The following is a 19,236-nucleotide window of genomic DNA, read 5'->3' on the forward strand; positions in this document are numbered from 1 at the left end:
GAGGAGGGTCTACTGAGGCCTTTGTTCATGCAGCCTGACTAGATTACCCAGAGTGCCTCAGCCCCTCTGACAGACTCAAACTGGACCTGGACCAGCAGAATTAAAGCCCGATCCGGTCCCACAGAACCCGTAATGTCCATTTCACCTACATAACCTACGTGGTGACTCCTGGGGCCGTTTCCTCTGTTGCTTTCTGTCCATTTCCAGCTGGGTTTAATGTCCCAGCTTCCTCCCGGCGTCCCAGACCCTGTAGTGGAGGCTTCTGCAGACCAGACCTATAAAGAGCCCTTGAAGCCCAGGGTAATGTTGTGAGGCTTCGGCCTTCACACATACTAAAATTGGAATGATACAGAGAAGATTAGCATGGCCCTTGTGCAAGGATGACACGCAAATTCGTGAAGCGTTCCTTATTTTCCTACTTTGGCGTTCTTCCTTTATATTTTATAGTTTTGGCACCAAAACTAGAAGGAAGTCAGGAGGAAAACGACCCAGATCACTTTTATTTACTTATTCATTTCTGCCCTGAAACCCGATTTAAACTCTTTTATTTTTCTACAATTTATAACCGCAGTGTTGTGAATCATCAACAGCTTTGTGTTCATTTTTGCCAGAAACTCTGAATTAAAACTCGGCATTTTTCCACTTTTAAATTAAAAACAGTGAGTCGAAAAAAACACTGCACATGTGGGTAAAGCTGTAATGGTCCTTCACTCCACAATAACACTGTTGTCTGTGTTTCTTGTTTGTTTAAATATAAATATATATATACACACTGTACTGTATATACTGTGCAGTTTTATATTTAATATTTTTTTTGCTGTTATTTTATTGCTTTCCTGTATCTATAGATGCTGCTGTAGTGAAAAATGTCCCCTTGGTGATTAATAAAGTAACTACATACCTACCTACCTACATCCAGACTGAGAAGTCATCTGACCTTTTCCTTTTCCTGTCTTCCTTTGCTCTCTCACTCATCCTCCCCCTCCCCCCCCTGTCTGGACTCCTGTACCTCCCTCCTGGCAGGTCTACCTGTTAGTGCCCTCTGACCTCTGCAGCTCATCCAGAATGCAGCAGCTCCACTTTAACCTCCTACATTCACTTTCTTGATTCTTGTTCTGGTTTGAACCCTCATGGTTCAATGAACTTGTTGTAAGTCGCTTTGGATAAAAGAGTCAGATAAATGAAATGTAAAAACCAAAGGTTTAACTGTTTAGAAGGTCTGATTGATGCACAAGCCAGTCTCCTCTCTGTGGCTCCTCCCCCCGTTCCATTTGTCATTTTACAGAGAAGATTGATCTGAAATTGTAAACTTACGATCTCTCTCATATAGTCTCCTTAGGACGAGGGGGCGTAGCAGAGAGGAATTAGGACAAATCCGGGTCTTCCTATTGGTTTGTTCCAAGTCTGATTCTCGAAATTGGGACAAATCCGGCTCTTCCATTGGCCGGCCGCTTTCCTGATGGCCCAAGACGGTGCACGGTGATTGGAGGGGGCGGGACATCGTCATCATCACCCATTGGCCCAGAAGACTGTGGGAGAGTTGGGACAGAGAAGATGGAAACATTGCATATATATATATATATATGTATTATACTACATTCATCATATGCATACATAGTACACCAGTCCAGTCCGAGGGCGGGATCGAACCGGCGACCTTCTGCACCCCAGCGCCCCCTTCCCCCCTTCCATCGAGTCTTTTTCGCTTTCTCTGTGGGGGAGGGAGGGTTACCCCAGCGGCCTGGGAACGCCTCGTTAGCCCGGCCTCCACCGGGACAGGCCCTCGGAGCCTCGGAACAGGTGAGGACGCTCATGAGGACCTGCCCGTATTCATTAGTGACCCAGGCGGCCTGTCGGAGGCGGTACCGGCGAGCTGCTTCGTCACCTGACAGAGAGAATATATTATTCAATATTATTCGTGATATAAGCTACCGTATAGCAGTTCTTGCTCGCAAACAACAACAACAACAAATTGGCATCCTTCCCGTCACAAGTGTTCCGGAAACAATGGTCGCAGTGTTTTCACCCATTTTCCTCCTAAATTTAGAGACTTTCTGTTCAACTCTGGTCTCACTTTCTGTCACTTAAACTCCATTTCAGGTGTTTTTAGTAACTTCTGTCTGTCTGTCTTCCCGCGGGGAGTTTTACTGTCTGATTGAGGCTCATGACCGCAAAACAAACCCGGAAAAGAAGTGAACTACTGACTCGTATTATTCTCCGAGTTGATCATCCCGTTGTAGTCAGCTGGTCGCGTGTCTTCTGGACTCATGTTTAGCACCTGTGAATGTTTTACTCAATAGATGTGTGTTTTTAACGGTGTCTGGTTGGAGTCTGTTTTGGAACGAGAGAACGGGACGATTCCGGCTAAATGAACGTGACAGAAGTACCGACTATCACAGAAATACTTTTGAAGATCATGAGTGTACAAATTAACACGAAAATATGGGTTTATATTCTTTAATATTAGTGATTTATGTGCTTTTATGTGACATTAACTGATTTCTCTCCGTCTTTTCTTTCAAGCGGTCAGACAGCGACGCCCTGCGGCAGGTCGGTAAAACTGCAGCGGATACTTGTTTGAGAATGTAAACAAAAGTAAGAGTTTCTCTTTCTGTTTTCACCACTTTACAGAAAATAGAAGCAGAAGAAGACAGATTTCACCCCACAGACATATTTTAATGTTCAGAGACACCAAACACGACAAAAAAAACCAACTGAAGGATGTTTTAAAAAAGGCAGTTTCAGATCAGCAGACCAGGTGACCAGAGATGTCAGAGTGCTTCCTGCAGGGCTGTTAGAGGAGGAGCGTCGAGGAGGAGGGTCTACTGAGGCCTTTGTTCATGCAGCCTGACTAGATTACCCAGAGTGCCTCAGCCCCTCTGACAGACTCAAACTGGACCTGGACCAGCAGAATTAAAGCCCGATCCGGTCCCACAGAACCCGTAATGTCCATTTCACCTACATAACCTACGTGGTGACTCCTGGGGCCGTTTCCTCTGTTGCTTTCTGTCCATTTCCAGCTGGGTTTAATGTCCCAGCTTCCTCCCGGCGTCCCAGACCCTGTAGTGGAGGCTTCTGCAGACCAGAACTATAAATAGCCCTTGAAGCCCAGGGTAATGTTGTGAGGCTTCGGCCTTCACACATACTAAAATTGGAACGATACAGAGAAGATTAGCATGGCCCCTGCGCAAGGATGACACGCAAATTCGTGAAGCGGACCTTATTTTTATAATTTGTCATAGATTGTCATATTTTAGATGTACAATATCTTCCTCTGCTGGCCGCGCGGCGCCACTGCAGCGTTGCAGCAGAGCGGAGCGGAGCAGAGTCTCAGTTTCACAACAAAAACAACAAGAAGACACGCAAATTCGTGAAGCGTTCCTTATTTTCCTACTTTGGCGTTCTTCCTTTATATTTTATAGTTTTGGCACCAAAACTAGAAGGAAGTCAGGAGGAAAACGACCCAGATCACTTTTATTTACTTATTCATTTCTGCCCTGAAACCCGATTTAAACTCTTTTATTTTTCTACAATTTATAACCGCAGTGTTGTGAATCATCAACAGCTTTGTGTTCATTTTTGCCAGAAACTCTGAATTAAAACTCGGCATTTTTCCACTTTTAAATTAAAAACAGTGAGTCGAAAAAAACACTGCACATGTGGGTAAAGCTGTAATGGTCCTTCACTCCACAATAACACTGTTGTCTGTGTTTCTTGTTTGTTTAAATATAAATATATATATACACACTGTACTGTATATACTGTGCAGTTTTATATTTAATATTTTTTTTGCTGTTATTTTATTGCTTTCCTGTATCTATAGATGCTGCTGTAGTGAAAAATGTCCCCTTGGTGATTAATAAAGTAACTACATACCTACCTACCTACATCCAGACTGAGAAGTCATCTGACCTTTTCCTTTTCCTGTCTTCCTTTGCTCTCTCACTCATCCTCCCCCTCCCCCCCCTGTCTGGACTCCTGTACCTCCCTCCTGGCAGGTCTACCTGTTAGTGCCCTCTGACCTCTGCAGCTCATCCAGAATGCAGCAGCTCCACTTTAACCTCCTACATTCACTTTCTTGATTCTTGTTCTGGTTTGAACCCTCATGGTTCAATGAACTTGTTGTAAGTCGCTTTGGATAAAAGAGTCAGATAAATGAAATGTAAAAACCAAAGGTTTAACTGTTTAGAAGGTCTGATTGATGCACAAGCCAGTCTCCTCTCTGTGGCTCCTCCCCCCGTTCCATTTGTCATTTTACAGAGAAGATTGATCTGAAATTGTAAACTTACGATCTCTCTCATATAGTCTCCTTAGGACGAGGGGGCGTAGCAGAGAGGAATTAGGACAAATCCGGGTCTTCCTATTGGTTTGTTCCAAGTCTGATTCTCGAAATTGGGACAAATCCGGCTCTTCCATTGGCCGGCGGCCCAAGACTGCGCACGGTGATTGGAGGGGGCGGGACATCGTCATCATCACCCATTGGCCCAGAAGACTGTGGGAGAGTTGGGACAGAGAAGATGGAAACATTGCATATATATTTTTATATATATATATATATATATATATATTATACTACATTCATCATATGCATACATAGTACACCAGTCCAGTCCGAGGGCGGGATCGAACCGGCGACCTTCTGCACCCCAGCGCCCCCTTCCCCCCTTCCATCGAGTCTTTTTCGCTTTCTCTGTGGGGGAGGGAGGGTTACCCCAGCGGCCTGGGACCGCCTCGTTAGCCCGGCCTCCACCGGGACAGGCCCTCGGAGCCTCGGAACAGGTGAGGACGCTCATGAGGACCTGCCCGTATTCATTAGTGACCCAGGCGGCCTGTCGGAGGCGGTACCGGCGAGCTGCTTCGTCACCTGACAGAATATATTATTCAATATTATTCGTGATATAAGCTACCGTATAGCAGTTCTTGCTCGCAAACAACAACAACAAATTGGCATCCTTCCCGTCACAAGTGTTCCGGAAACAATGGTCGCAGTGTTTTCACCCATTTTCCTCCTAAATTTAGAGACTTTCTGTTCAACTCTGGTCTCACTTTCTGTCACTTAAACTCCATTTCAGGTGTTTTTAGTAACTTCTGTCTGTCTGTCTTCCCGCGGGGAGTTTTACTGTCTGATTGAGGCTCATGACCGCAAAACAAACCCGGAAAAGAAGTGAACTACTGACTCGTATTATTCTCCGAGTTGATCATCCCGTTGTAGTCAGCTGGTCGCGTGTCTTCTGGACTCATGTTTAGCACCTGTGAATGTTTTACTCAATAGATGTGTGTTTTTAACGGTGTCTGGTTGGAGTCTGTTTTGGAACGAGAGAACGGGACGATTCCGGCTAAATGAACGTGACAGAAGTACCGACTATCACAGAAATACTTTTGAAGATCATGAGTGTACAAATTAACACGAAAATATGGGTTTATATTCTTTAATATTAGTGATTTATGTGCTTTTATGTGACATTAACTGATTTCTCTCCGTCTTTTCTTTCAAGCGGTCAGACAGCGACGCCCTGCGGCAGGTCGGTAAAACTGCAGCGGATACTTGTTTGAGAATGTAAACAAAAGTAAGAGTTTCTCTTTCTGTTTTCACCACTTTACAGAAAATAGAAGCAGAAGAAGACAGATTTCACCCCACAGACATATTTTAATGTTCAGAGACACCAAACACGACAAAAAAACCAACTGAAGGATGTTTTAAAAAAGGCAGTTTCAGATCAGCAGACCAGGTGACCAGAGATGTCAGAGTGCTTCCTGCAGGGCTGTTAGAGGAGGAGCGTCGAGGAGGAGGGTCTACTGAGGCCTTTGTTCATGCAGCCTGACTAGATTACCCAGAGTGCCTCAGCCCCTCTGACAGACTCAAACTGGACCTGGACCAGCAGAATTAAAGCCCGATCCGGTCCCACAGAACCCGTAATGTCCATTTCACCTACATAACCTACGTGGTGACTCCTGGGGCCGTTTCCTCTGTTGCTTTCTGTCCATTTCCAGCTGGGTTTAATGTCCCAGCTTCCTCCCGGCGTCCCAGACCCTGTAGTGGAGGCTTCTGCAGACCAGACCTATAAAGAGCCCTTGAAGCCCAGGGTAATGTTGTGAGGCTTCGGCCTTCACACATACTAAAATTGGAACGATACAGAGAAGATTAGCATGGCCCCTGCGCAAGGATGACACGCAAATTCGTGAAGCGGACCTTATTTTTATAATTTGTCATAGATTGTCATATTTTAGATGTACAATATCTTCCTCTGCTGGCCGCGCGGCGCCACTGCAGCGTTGCAGCAGAGCGGAGCGGAGCAGAGTCTCAGTTTCACAACAAAAACAACAAGAAGACACGCAAATTCGTGAAGCGTTCCTTATTTTCCTACTTTGGCGTTCTTCCTTTATATTTTATAGTTTTGGCACCAAAACTAGAAGGAAGTCAGGAGGAAAACGACCCAGATCACTTTTATTTACTTATTCATTTCTGCCCTGAAACCCGATTTAAACTCTTTTATTTTTCCACAATTTATAACCGCAGTGTTGTGAATCATCAACAGCTTTGTGTTCATTTTTGCCAGAAACTCTGAATTAAAACTCGGCATTTTTCCACTTTTAAATTAAAAACAGTGAGTCGAAAAAAACACTGCATATGTGGGTAAAGCTGTAATGGTCCTCCACTCCACAATAACACTGTTGTCTGTGTTTCTTGTTTGTTTAAATATAAATATATATATATACACTGTACTGTATATACTGAGCATTTTTAAATTTAATATTTTTTTTGCTGTTATTTTATTGCTTTCCTGTATCTATAGATGCTGCTGTAGTGAAAAATGTCCCCTTGGTGATTAATAAAGTAACTACATACCTACCTACCTACATCCAGACTGAGAAGTCATCTGACCTTTTCCTTTTCCTGTCTTCCTTTGCTCTCTCACTCATCCTCCCCCTCCCCCCCCTGTCTGGACTCCTGTACCTCCCTCCTGGCAGGTCTACCTGTTAGTGCCCTCTGACCTCTGCAGCTCATCCAGAATGCAGCAGCTCCACTTTAACCTCCTACATTCACTTTCTTGATTCTTGTTCTGGTTTGAACCCTCATGGTTCAATGAACTTGTTGTAAGTCGCTTTGGATAAAAGAGTCAGATAAATGAAATGTAAAAACCAAAGGTTTAACTGTTTAGAAGGTCTGATTGATGCACAAGCCAGTCTCCTCTCTGTGGCTCCTCCCCCCGTTCCATTTGTCATTTTACAGAGAAGATTGATCTGAAATTGTAAACTTACGATCTCTCTCATATAGTCTCCTTAGGACGAGGGGGCGTAGCAGAGAGGAATTAGGACAAATCCGGGTCTTCCTATTGGTTTGTTCCAAGTCTGATTCTCGAAATTGGGACAAATCCGGCTCTTCCATTGGCCGGCGGCCCAAGACTGCGCAAGGTGATTGGAGGGGGCGGGACATCGTCATCATCACCCATTGGCCCAGAAGACTGTGGGAGAGTTGGGACAGAGAAGATGGAAACATTGCATATATATATATATATATGTATTATACTACATTCATCATATGCATACATAGTACACCAGTCCAGTCCGAGGGCGGGATCGAACCGGCGACCTTCTGCACCCCAGCGCCCCCTTCCCCCCTTCCATCGAGTCTTTTTCGCTTTCTCTGTGGGGGAGGGAGGGTTACCCCAGCGGCCTGGGACCGCCTCGTTAGCCCGGCCTCCACCGGGACAGGCCCTCGGAGCCTCGGAACCGGTGAGGACGCTCATGAGGACCTGCCCGTATTCATTAGTGACCCAGGCGGCCTGTCGGAGGCGGTACCGGCGAGCTGCTTCGTCACCTGACAGAGAGAATATATTATTCAATATTATTCGTGATATAAGCTACCGTATAGCAGTTCTTGCTCGCAAACAACAACAACAAATTGGCATCCTTCCCGTCACAAGTGTTCCGGAAACAATGGTCGCAGTGTTTTCACCCATTTTCCTCCTAAATTTAGAGACTTTCTGTTCAACTCTGGTCTCACTTTCTGTCACTTAAACTCCATTTCAGGTGTTTTTAGTAACTTCTGTCTGTCTGTCTTCCCGCGGGGAGTTTTACTGTCTGATTGAGGCTCATGACCGCAAAACAAACCCGGAAAAGAAGTGAACTACTGACTCGTATTATTCTCCGAGTTGATCATCCCGTTGTAGTCAGCTGGTCGCGTGTCTTCTGGACTCATGTTTAGCACCTGTGAATGTTTTACTCAATAGATGTGTGTTTTTAACGGTGTCTGGTTGGAGTCTGTTTTGGAACGAGAGAACGGGACGATTCCGGCTAAATGAACGTGACAGAAGTACCGACTATCACAGAAATACTTTTGAAGATCATGAGTGTACAAATTAACACGAAAATATGGGTTTATATTCTTTAATATTAGTGATTTATGTGCTTTTATGTGACATTAACTGATTTCTCTCCGTCTTTTCTTTCAAGCGGTCAGACAGCGACGCCCTGCGGCAGGTCGGTAAAACTGCAGCGGATACTTGTTTGAGAATGTAAACAAAAGTAAGAGTTTCTCTTTCTGTTTTCACCACTTTACAGAAAATTGAAGCAGAAGAAGACAGATTTCACCCCACAGACATATTTTAATGTTCAGAGACACCAAACACGACAAAAAAAACCAACTGAAGGATGTTTTAAAAAAGGCAGTTTCAGATCAGCAGACCAGGTGACCAGAGATGTCAGAGTGCTTCCTGCAGGGCTGTTAGAGGAGGAGCGTCGAGGAGGAGGGTCTACTGAGGCCTTTGTTCATGCAGCCTGACTAGATTACCCAGAGTGCCTCAGCCCCTCTGACAGACTCAAACTGGACCTGGACCAGCAGAATTAAAGCCCGATCCGGTCCCACAGAACCCGTAATGTCCATTTCACCTACATAACCTACGTGGTGACTCCTGGGGCCGTTTCCTCTGTTGCTTTCTGTCCATTTCCAGCTGGGTTTAATGTCCCAGCTTCCTCCCGGCGTCCCAGACCCTGTAGTGGAGGCTTCTGCAGACCAGACCTATAAAGAGCCCTTGAAGCCCAGGGTAATGTTGTGAGGCTTCGGCCTTCACACATACTAAAATTGGAACGATACAGAGAAGATTAGCATGGCCCCTGCGCAAGGATGACACGCAAATTCGTGAAGCGGACCTTATTTTTATAATTTGTCATAGATTGTCATATTTTAGATGTACAATATCTCCCTCTGCTGGCCGCGCGGCGCCACTGCAGCGTTGCAGCAGAGCGGAGCGGAGCAGAGTCTCAGTTTCACAACAAAAACAACAAGAAGACACGCAAATTCGTGAAGCGTTCCTTATTTTCCTACTTTGGCGTTCTTCCTTTATATTTTATAGTTTTGGCACCAAAACTAGAAGGAAGTCAGGAGGAAAACGACCCAGATCACTTTTATTTACTTATTCATTTCTGCCCTGAAACCCGATTTAAACTCTTTTATTTTTCCACAATTTATAACCGCAGTGTTGTGAATCATCAACAGCTTTGTGTTCATTTTTGCCAGAAACTCTGAATTAAAACTCGGCATTTTTCCACTTTTAAATTAAAAACAGTGAGTCGAAAAAAACACTGCATATGTGGGTAAAGCTGTAATGGTCCTCCACTCCACAATAACACTGTTGTCTGTGTTTCTTGTTTGTTTAAATATAAATATATATATATACACTGTACTGTATATACTGAGCATTTTTAAATTTAATATTTTTTTTGCTGTTATTTTATTGCTTTCCTGTATCTATAGATGCTGCTGTAGTGAAAAATGTCCCCTTGGTGATTAATAAAGTAACTACATACCTACCTACCTACATCCAGACTGAGAAGTCATCTGACCTTTTCCTTTTCCTGTCTTCCTTTGCTCTCTCACTCATCCTCCCCCTCCCCCCCCTGTCTGGACTCCTGTACCTCCCTCCTGGCAGGTCTACCTGTTAGTGCCCTCTGACCTCTGCAGCTCATCCAGAATGCAGCAGCTCCACTTTAACCTCCTACATTCACTTTCTTGATTCTTGTTCTGGTTTGAACCCTCATGGTTCAATGAACTTGTTGTAAGTCGCTTTGGATAAAAGAGTCAGATAAATGAAATGTAAAAACCAAAGGTTTAACTGTTTAGAAGGTCTGATTGATGCACAAGCCAGTCTCCTCTCTGTGGCTCCTCCCCCCGTTCCATTTGTCATTTTACAGAGAAGATTGATCTGAAATTGTAAACTTACGATCTCTCTCATATAGTCTCCTTAGGACGAGGGGGCGTAGCAGAGAGGAATTAGGACAAATCCGGGTCTTCCTATTGGTTTGTTCCAAGTCTGATTCTCGAAATTGGGACAAATCCGGCTCTTCCATTGGCCGGCGGCCCAAGACTGCGCAAGGTGATTGGAGGGGGCGGGACATCGTCATCATCACCCATTGGCCCAGAAGACTGTGGGAGAGTTGGGACAGAGAAGATGGAAACATTGCATATATATATATATATATGTATTATACTACATTCATCATATGCATACATAGTACACCAGTCCAGTCCGAGGGCGGGATCGAACCGGCGACCTTCTGCACCCCAGCGCCCCCTTCCCCCCTTCCATCGAGTCTTTTTCGCTTTCTCTGTGGGGGAGGGAGGGTTACCCCAGCGGCCTGGGACCGCCTCGTTAGCCCGGCCTCCACCGGGACAGGCCCTCGGAGCCTCGGAACCGGTGAGGACGCTCATGAGGACCTGCCCGTATTCATTAGTGACCCAGGCGGCCTGTCGGAGGCGGTACCGGCGAGCTGCTTCGTCACCTGACAGAGAGAATATATTATTCAATATTATTCGTGATATAAGCTACCGTATAGCAGTTCTTGCTCGCAAACAACAACAACAAATTGGCATCCTTCCCGTCACAAGTGTTCCGGAAACAATGGTCGCAGTGTTTTCACCCATTTTCCTCCTAAATTTAGAGACTTTCTGTTCAACTCTGGTCTCACTTTCTGTCACTTAAACTCCATTTCAGGTGTTTTTAGTAACTTCTGTCTGTCTGTCTTCCCGCGGGGAGTTTTACTGTCTGATTGAGGCTCATGACCGCAAAACAAACCCGGAAAAGAAGTGAACTACTGACTCGTATTATTCTCCGAGTTGATCATCCCGTTGTAGTCAGCTGGTCGCGTGTCTTCTGGACTCATGTTTAGCACCTGTGAATGTTTTACTCAATAGATGTGTGTTTTTAACGGTGTCTGGTTGGAGTCTGTTTTGGAACGAGAGAACGGGACGATTCCGGCTAAATGAACGTGACAGAAGTACCGACTATCACAGAAATACTTTTGAAGATCATGAGTGTACAAATTAACACGAAAATATGGGTTTATATTCTTTAATATTAGTGATTTATGTGCTTTTATGTGACATTAACTGATTTCTCTCCGTCTTTTCTTTCAAGCGGTCAGACAGCGACGCCCTGCGGCAGGTCGGTAAAACTGCAGCGGATACTTGTTTGAGAATGTAAACAAAAGTAAGAGTTTCTCTTTCTGTTTTCACCACTTTACAGAAAATAGAAGCAGAAGAAGACAGATTTCACCCCACAGACATATTTTAATGTTCAGAGACACCAAACACGACAAAAAAAACCAACTGAAGGATGTTTTAAAAAAGGCAGTTTCAGATCAGCAGACCAGGTGACCAGAGATGTCAGAGTGCTTCCTGCAGGGCTGTTAGAGGAGGAGCGTCGAGGAGGAGGGTCTTATGAGGCCTTTGTTCACGTGACTCCTGTTGTCCTGTCCTGCTCCGGTGACGTCACGCAGCTTGACTAGATTACCCAGAGTGCCTCAGCCCCTCTGACAGACTCAAACTGGACCTGGACCAGCAGAATTAAAGCCCGATCCTGTCCCACAGAACCCGTAATGTCCATTTCACCTACATAACCTACGTGGTGACTCCAGGGGCCGTTTCCTCTGTTGCTTTCTGTCCATTTCCAGCTGGGTTTAATGTCCCAGCTTCCTCCCGGCGTCCCAGACCCTGTAGTGGAGGCTTCTGCAGACCAGACCTATAAAGAGCCCTTGAAGCCCAGGGTAATGTTGTGAGGCTTCGGCCTTCACACATACTAAAATTGGAACGATACAGAGAAGATTAGCATGGCCCCTGCGCAAGGATGACACGCAAATTCGTGAAGCGTTCCTTATTTTTATAATTTGTCATAGATTGTCATATTTTAGATGTACAATATCTCCCTCTGCTGGCCGCGCGGCGCCACTGCAGCGTTGCAGCAGAGCGGAGCGGAGCAGAGTCTCAGTTTCACAACAAAAACAACAAGAAGACACGCAAATTCGTGAAGCGTTCCTTATTTTCCTACTTTGGCTTTCTTCCTTTATATTTTATAGTTTTGGCACCAAAACTAGAAGGAAGTCAGGAGGAAAACGACCCAGATCACTTTTATTTACTTATTCATTTCTGCCCTGAAACCCGATTTAAACTCTTTTATTTTTCTACAATTTATAACCGCAGTGTTGTGAATCATCAACAGCTTTGTGTTCATTTTTGCCAGAAACTCTGAATTAAAACTCGGCATTTTTCCACTTTTAAATTAAAAACAGTGAGTCGAAAAAAACACTGCACATGTAGGTAGGTAGGTAGGTATTTACTTTATTAATCCCCGAGGGGAACATTTTTTCGCTACAGCAGCATACAGAAGCAATAAGACAATAATAGAAACAATAGAATAAAATAATAATAGAATAGAATAGAATAATATAACATTAGAAAAGCAATCAAATAAAATAGCAGTAAATAGCAGTAAAAAATATAAATATAAAATATAAAATGCACAGTATATACAGTACATTATATATCTATATATATTATATACAACAAACCAAGAAACAGTCAACATATATATATATATGTATATATATATAGATATATACAGTACAGTATATATCTATATATATAATATACAAACAAACCAAGAAACACAGTCAACAGTGTTATTGTACTGTGATGGATTTTGCCAGAGGTGAGTTATTGTAAAGTCTTATTACAGTGGACAGGAATGATCTCCTGTATCAGGAATGATCTACTGTATCTGGAATGATCTCCTGTATCAGGAATGATCTCCTGTATCTGGAATGATCTCCTGTATCAGGAATGATCTCCTGTATCAGGAATGATCTCCTGTATCTGGAATGATCTCCTGTATCTGGAATGATCTCCTGTATCAGGAATGATCTCCTGTATCTGGAATGATCTCCTGTATCAGGAATGATCTCCTGTATCTGGAATGATCTCCTGTATCTGGAATGATCTCCTGTATCAGGAATGATCTCCTGTATCTGGAATGATCTCCTGTATCTGGAATGATCTCCTGTATCTGGAATGATCTCCTGTATCAGGAATGATCTCCTGTATCTGGAATGATCTCCTGTATCTGGAATGATCTCCTGTATCAGGAATGATCTCCTGTATCAGGAATGATCTCCTGTATCTGGAATGATCTCCTGTATCAGGAATGATCTCCTGTATCAGGAATGATCTCCTGTATCTGGAATGATCTCCTGTATCTGGAATGATCTCCTGTATCAGGAATGATCTCCTGTATCTGGAATGATCTCCTGTATCAGGAATGATCTCCTGTATCAGGAATGATCTCCTGTATCTGGAATGATCTCCTGTATCAGGAATGATCTCCTGTATCTGGAATGATCTCCTGTATCAGGAATGATCTCCTGTATCTGGAATGATCTCCTGTATCTGGAATGATCTCCTGTATCAGGAATGATCTCCTGTATCTGGAATGATCTCCTGTATCAGGAATGATCTCCTGTATCTGGAATGATCTCCTGTATCAGGAATGATCTCCTGTATCTGGAATGATCTCCTGTATCAGGAATGATCTCCTGTATCTGGAATGATCTCCTGTATCTGGAATGATCTCCTGTATCAGGAATGATCTCCTGTATCAGGAATGATCTCCTGTATCTGGAATGATCTCCTGTATCTGTCCTTGTGACAGCAGCTGGATGAGTCTTTTGGAGAACGTCCTCCTCTGTCCCTGCAGCAGGTGGTGGAGAGGGTGGTCAGGATTATCCAACATAGACAATAGTTTGTTCAGCGTCCTCCTCTCCACCACCTTTTCCAGACTATCCAGATTGTAGCCGATGATGGAGCCGGCCTTCTTCACCAGTTTGTTAAGTCTGTTGGTGTCTCCGGCTCCAATGCTGCTCCCCCAGCAGACCACAGTGAAGTACAGTTCACTGGCCACAACAGATGGTAGAACATCTCCAACATCTCGCTGCACACATTGAAGGATCGAAGTTTCCTCAAGAAAAAGAGTCGACTCATCACCTTCTTGTAGACAGCGTTGATGTTAGTCTTCCAGTTCAGTCTGTTGTCATGGAGACACCAGGTACTTGTACTCCTCCACCATGTCCACCTCCTCTCCCAGAACTCTCAGCGGTTGTGGAGCCGTCGTCTTCCTCCTGAAGTCGACCACCATCTCTCTGGTCTTGGCCACGTTCAGGAGGAGGTGATTTCTACCAGCCCACTCCACAAAGTCCTCCACTACTGCCCTGTACTCCTCCTCCCGTCCATCCCTTATACACCGTCCACTGCAGAGTTATCAGAGAACTTCTGCAGATGACAGGACTCATGTAGGTAAAGCTGTAATGGTCCTCCACTCCACAATAACACTGTTGTCTGTGTTTCTTGTTTGTTTAAATATAAATATATATATACACTGTACTGTATATACTGAGCATTTTTAAATTTAATATTTTTTTTGCTGTTATTTTATTGCTTTCCTGTATCTATAGATGCTGCTGTAGTGAAAAATGTCCCCTTGGTGATTAATAAAGTAACTACATACCTACCTACCTACATCCAGACTGAGAAGTCATCTGACCTTTTCCTTTTCCTGTCTTCCTTTGCTCTCTCACTCATCCTCCCCCTCCCCCCCCTGTCTGGACTCCTGTACCTCCCTCCTGGCAGGTCTACCTGTTAGTGCCCTCTGACCTCTGCAGCTCATCCAGAATGCAGCAGCTCCACTTTAACCTCCTACATTCACTTTCTTGATTCTTGTTCTGGTTTGAACCCTCATGGTTCAATGAACTTGTTGTAAGTCGCTTTGGATAAAAGAGTCAGATAAATGAAATGTAAAAACCAAAGGTTTAACTGTTTAGAAGGTCTGATTGATGCACAAGCCAGTCTCCTCTCTGTGGCTCCTCCCCCCCGTTCCATTTGTCATTTTACAGAGAAGATTGATCTGAAATGTGAAACAGCTGATTCAGCACAAACTGCATTGCAGTATTGTTATTTTACAGCTTCCCTCTTGCTTCACTCAGTTCATACAAAACGGGAACAGACTGGAAAAAAAAAGTCCATTTCAGAGTAAATCGTGTATTTTTCTGAAAGTTAAAATGCTTTGCAGATCAATGAGTTAAATCTGTAGACAGTTTCTAAAAGAGTTCGTAGCTTCAGGTCTGTTTAAGAAGATTCGTGTCTTCTTGTTTAAAGACTTTGTGTAAAGATGCTGACCTCCATCTAGGAATCATGTGATTTCACATGAAGGGCTTTAAGCCCCGCCCCCCTGCATTCACCCACGTCATCATCCCTTCAGCCTGAGAGTTCAGGACTCAGGGACAGACTGGGATTTCCCCCCCCCCCGCCGTTAGTTTCACCATCACTTCCCGTTTCACTGGAAGTCTTCAGATCTCTGCTGAAAATAGGAAAGCAGGGAACATGTTGACAGAAGGAACCGAGAAAGGTATTAATGAATATTAAACTCCGTATTTAGTGAACGTTTTAAAGGACATTTAAAAAGTTATTTGTTCATGAACTTAATCTCAAGAGAAAGACACGTTTCATATTTACGACCTTTGACCTCTGACACTACTTCATGTATCAGGCCGAGCTGGTTAAACTTAACATCTGAAAACACGTCGTCACCGAGCCGAAGAGCGTTCTACTGTTCTGAGCTCAAGAAATGTGCTGCGAGATACGACTCCTTCCCACCTTTGAATGAATTCATCAACAATGTCATAGTTTCTAACCCCTCTGTGCTGTTTCTGCTGAGTATTTTGCTGTGGGTGAAACAGCGCCCCCTACCTGTGTGGTGAAACATGGTATTGCAGTGTAATTTCATTTGCATCCTTGTACCTTCACACCAGGTGATCATCTCGCTACGTTACAGGCTGCAAAAGAAGCTACGTATTTATTTCCTGCAGATTTTCCAGAACAAAATGTATATATTTTTTCTCTCTATGACCAAAGTTAAGTACGTTATTATTTTTTATGAATTTGTTACATGGCTAGCCTGACATTTTATTCTCGCTTTAGCTCAACAATAACAAGAAACATAGCAACTTGTAAAATCTTTTTATCTACTTTTAGGACTTCAATGAAAATAAAACCACATATAATATTTAAAAACCACATATAATAAACTATAAATATGTTGTTGAAAGCAGCTTCGAATTGGAGCAAAAAGATAATGAAAACTAGTTTTTCTGGGTTCAGCCGGTTGTTCTCTCCTGGAACAACAACACGATTGTTTTGTTGTGTATTGATGTTCATGTAAATTATTAATATGATGCATTGACTCACATGTTCATGTGTGAAACACGACCGTGAATTGGAGAGATTCTCTAAATTAAAAGCTTCTGCAGAAGAAGACGATTCTGATTCTGGGAAACAGGAAGGGAAATAGAAAGTAAAAGAAATTAAGAGTGGAGAGAGAAAGTGTTGCATCACCGTGTTGAGGCAGCGTATAAAAGGAGGAGGCAGCCTGCTGAAGGACATCAGAGGGAGACACACAGACCCAGAACCACAACCAGGACCAGAACCAGGACCACAACCACAACCACAACTAGACCCAGAACCAGAACCAGATCCAGAACCAGGACCAGACCCAGAACCAGAACCAGAACCGGTCCACCGACACCAACCATGAATTCCGCTGCCATCGTTGTACTCAGCTGCCTGCTGCTCGTCTGCACACAAGGTATTGTGGAAACTGTATTCTTTAAAAAAAAAAAAAAAAGAAATCTTAAGACATTTTATACTAATTTCCCCCAAAATTTGGACTAATTTTATAATCACTTTTTATTTTATTTTCTTTCTTTTAACCATCCTAAAGAAAATGTGTATTTTTATTTTATGCTACATTTTGCATGAAACCTGCTCCATAAATAAAGTACCAACCTTCAATCTTACTGTTTTATGACGTGTTCCAGCTGGAAACATCTGCATTTTATATGAAGCTATTTTTGCGTCTTTATTACGCCACAAAAAATAGTTTTGAGAGCAAAAAAAAGAAACTAAGAATAAATTATTTGCATTGCAAACAAATTTGCTTTCACAGTTTGTGATCAAAGGTTTTAAATTTGCAGCCTAAAAGTCTCGTTTCATCAGCAAAGTTCTCATTTCTGTGACCAAAACTCAAAACTGATGTTTTTGCTGCATAATAAAGACACAAAAATACTTTCATAGTTTTAGCAGCTTTCAGCTCCTTGTTTCAGCTGCTGACTGACTAACTGACTGTAATGACTTTAATCTGCTCTGTTCCTCCCACAGGACAGAAAGACACATCGAACACCTGCCGTTGCTCCGGTTACACCAGAGTTCAGCTGAGGTCCATCAAGGAGCCGGTCATCTACGAGCCGACTGTCTTCTGTCCGAAGACAGAGATCATGTGAGTTCACAGACTGTTTATTAAAGAGTTCGTAGCTTCAGGTCTGTAAAATGGTTCTGATCCAGAAGTGTCTTCAGCTGCAATACCAGCGAGTGCCACTAGAGGTCGGCTCCAAAAAGCCTCCGGCTCCATAGACTCCCATTCAACTTCTCTCATCAAATCCAAAGTGAATAAAATGTGTCCATCAGTTATCTCGGTGTTGTTAGCTAAAGTCACTCCTTCTTATTAGTTTTCTGGAGGTCCATCTGAAAATAATCCCTCATTCATTAGAAAAGAAGATTCAAGAAGACCTGGTTTTGGGGGCGTGTCTGTTTGATTGACAGGCCTGTGGTGCAGTCAGGTTACAGCTATCGGTGGGCGGGACGTAGTATCGTCAGGTTTCCAATCAGATCGGTCAGATCCACCGCTGGCTCCTCCCCCAGCTCGTCCAAATATGGTCACTTCCTGCTCCAAACCGCTCCGAACTAGCAAAGATGGTTCAGAATTTGAAGTGGCGTTCACTGACCGTCCGTCGTCCCGCTCCTCTCTGACGTCCATCTTTTTTCTTTGTTCCAGAGTCAGAACGGCAGCGAACGAGTTGAAATGTTTGGATCCGGCGTCGAAGCTGGGAGAACTGGTGCTGTTAAACAAGAAAAGGTGAGATGAGCTCCGACTGCTGCTCAGCGTCAGCAACATGAGAGCTGCTGTTTACTCACAGTCACGTTGTTGATTCAGGCAGGAGAGGAGAGCAGGCGTAACCATGACGACGAGCAGGGCCTCCACATCGAGGAGGACCTCCACATCGAGCAGGACCTCCACATCGAGGAGGACCTCTAGATCGACGAACCGTCTGCAGGACTGAACACGGAGCTGAAACACTGCTGTTACATTAGAAGGACTTTACTGTGAATACTAAATATGAAACTATACTTCACTTACATCCATATTTAAATCTTTTTTAGATGAACTTTTTAAAAAAATAATAAAACCCACCTGAATGGACGTTCTGTTCTGTGTTGTTTTTGTTGAACTTCCTTTACGTTCACGTTAAACTGGTGAATATAACGTGTTCACATGCTGAATGTTTTAATCACATCCAATGAAGTAAATATAGATGAAGCTTATTCATTATAATATTATATTATAATTACATTACACTTATCTGACTCTTTTATCCAAAGCAACTTACAATAAGTTCATTTCAACCATGAGGGTAAAAAAACCAGAACAACAAGAAGCAAGAAAATACAATTTCTTCCAGAAAGCTAAACTACAAAGTTCTATCAGTAGGTTAGGTAGTTACTTTATTAATCCACAAGGGGAAACATTTTCGTTACAGCAGCATACAGGAAGCAATAAGACAATAATAAGTTCTATTTTAAGATACTAAAGTTCTGCTGTTTAAGGTAAAGGAGGAGGAGGAGGAGGAGGAGGAAAAGGAGGAGGAGGAGGAAGAGGAGGAGGAGGAAGAGGAGGAGGAAGAGGAGCGGAGTAGTGTGAGTGAATAACCTGAGACTGATGATGATTACGTTGAGAAATAAAAGATTGACAGGAAACACGTCAGTCGGATTCAGAGGAACTTGTGAATGAATGAAGTTAATTA

The 19,236-nt window shown here is 43.5% G+C and overlaps 5 non-coding genes across 5 annotated transcripts; all 5 read left to right on the plus strand.

The window, feature by feature from the left end:
• Window positions 1-308: 308 nt before the first annotated feature.
• LOC138195722 (U6 spliceosomal RNA) lies at window positions 309-415 on the plus strand. The gene has a single exon (XR_011178040.1). It is a non-coding gene; the product is annotated as a U6 spliceosomal RNA (small nuclear RNA).
• Window positions 416-3,121: 2,706 nt separating this feature from the next.
• LOC138195712 (U6 spliceosomal RNA) lies at window positions 3,122-3,228 on the plus strand. The gene has a single exon (XR_011178031.1). It is a non-coding gene; the product is annotated as a U6 spliceosomal RNA (small nuclear RNA).
• A 2,864-nt stretch (window positions 3,229-6,092) lies between these two features.
• Window positions 6,093-6,199, plus strand: LOC138195713 (U6 spliceosomal RNA). Its single transcript, XR_011178032.1, has one exon. It is a non-coding gene; the product is annotated as a U6 spliceosomal RNA (small nuclear RNA).
• A 2,853-nt stretch (window positions 6,200-9,052) lies between these two features.
• On the plus strand, window positions 9,053-9,159 carry LOC138195714 (U6 spliceosomal RNA). Its single transcript, XR_011178033.1, has one exon. It is a non-coding gene; the product is annotated as a U6 spliceosomal RNA (small nuclear RNA).
• A 2,891-nt stretch (window positions 9,160-12,050) lies between these two features.
• LOC138195730 (U6 spliceosomal RNA) lies at window positions 12,051-12,157 on the plus strand. Its single transcript, XR_011178048.1, has one exon. It is a non-coding gene; the product is annotated as a U6 spliceosomal RNA (small nuclear RNA).
• Window positions 12,158-19,236: the final 7,079 nt, after the last annotated feature.

Source organism: Embiotoca jacksoni, unplaced genomic scaffold, assembly GCF_022577435.1.
Source record: "Embiotoca jacksoni isolate LCO1_2020_lvr unplaced genomic scaffold, fEmbJac1.0.p SCAF_122, whole genome shotgun sequence".
In the NCBI taxonomy this organism is placed as follows: domain Eukaryota; kingdom Metazoa; phylum Chordata; class Actinopteri; family Embiotocidae; genus Embiotoca; species Embiotoca jacksoni.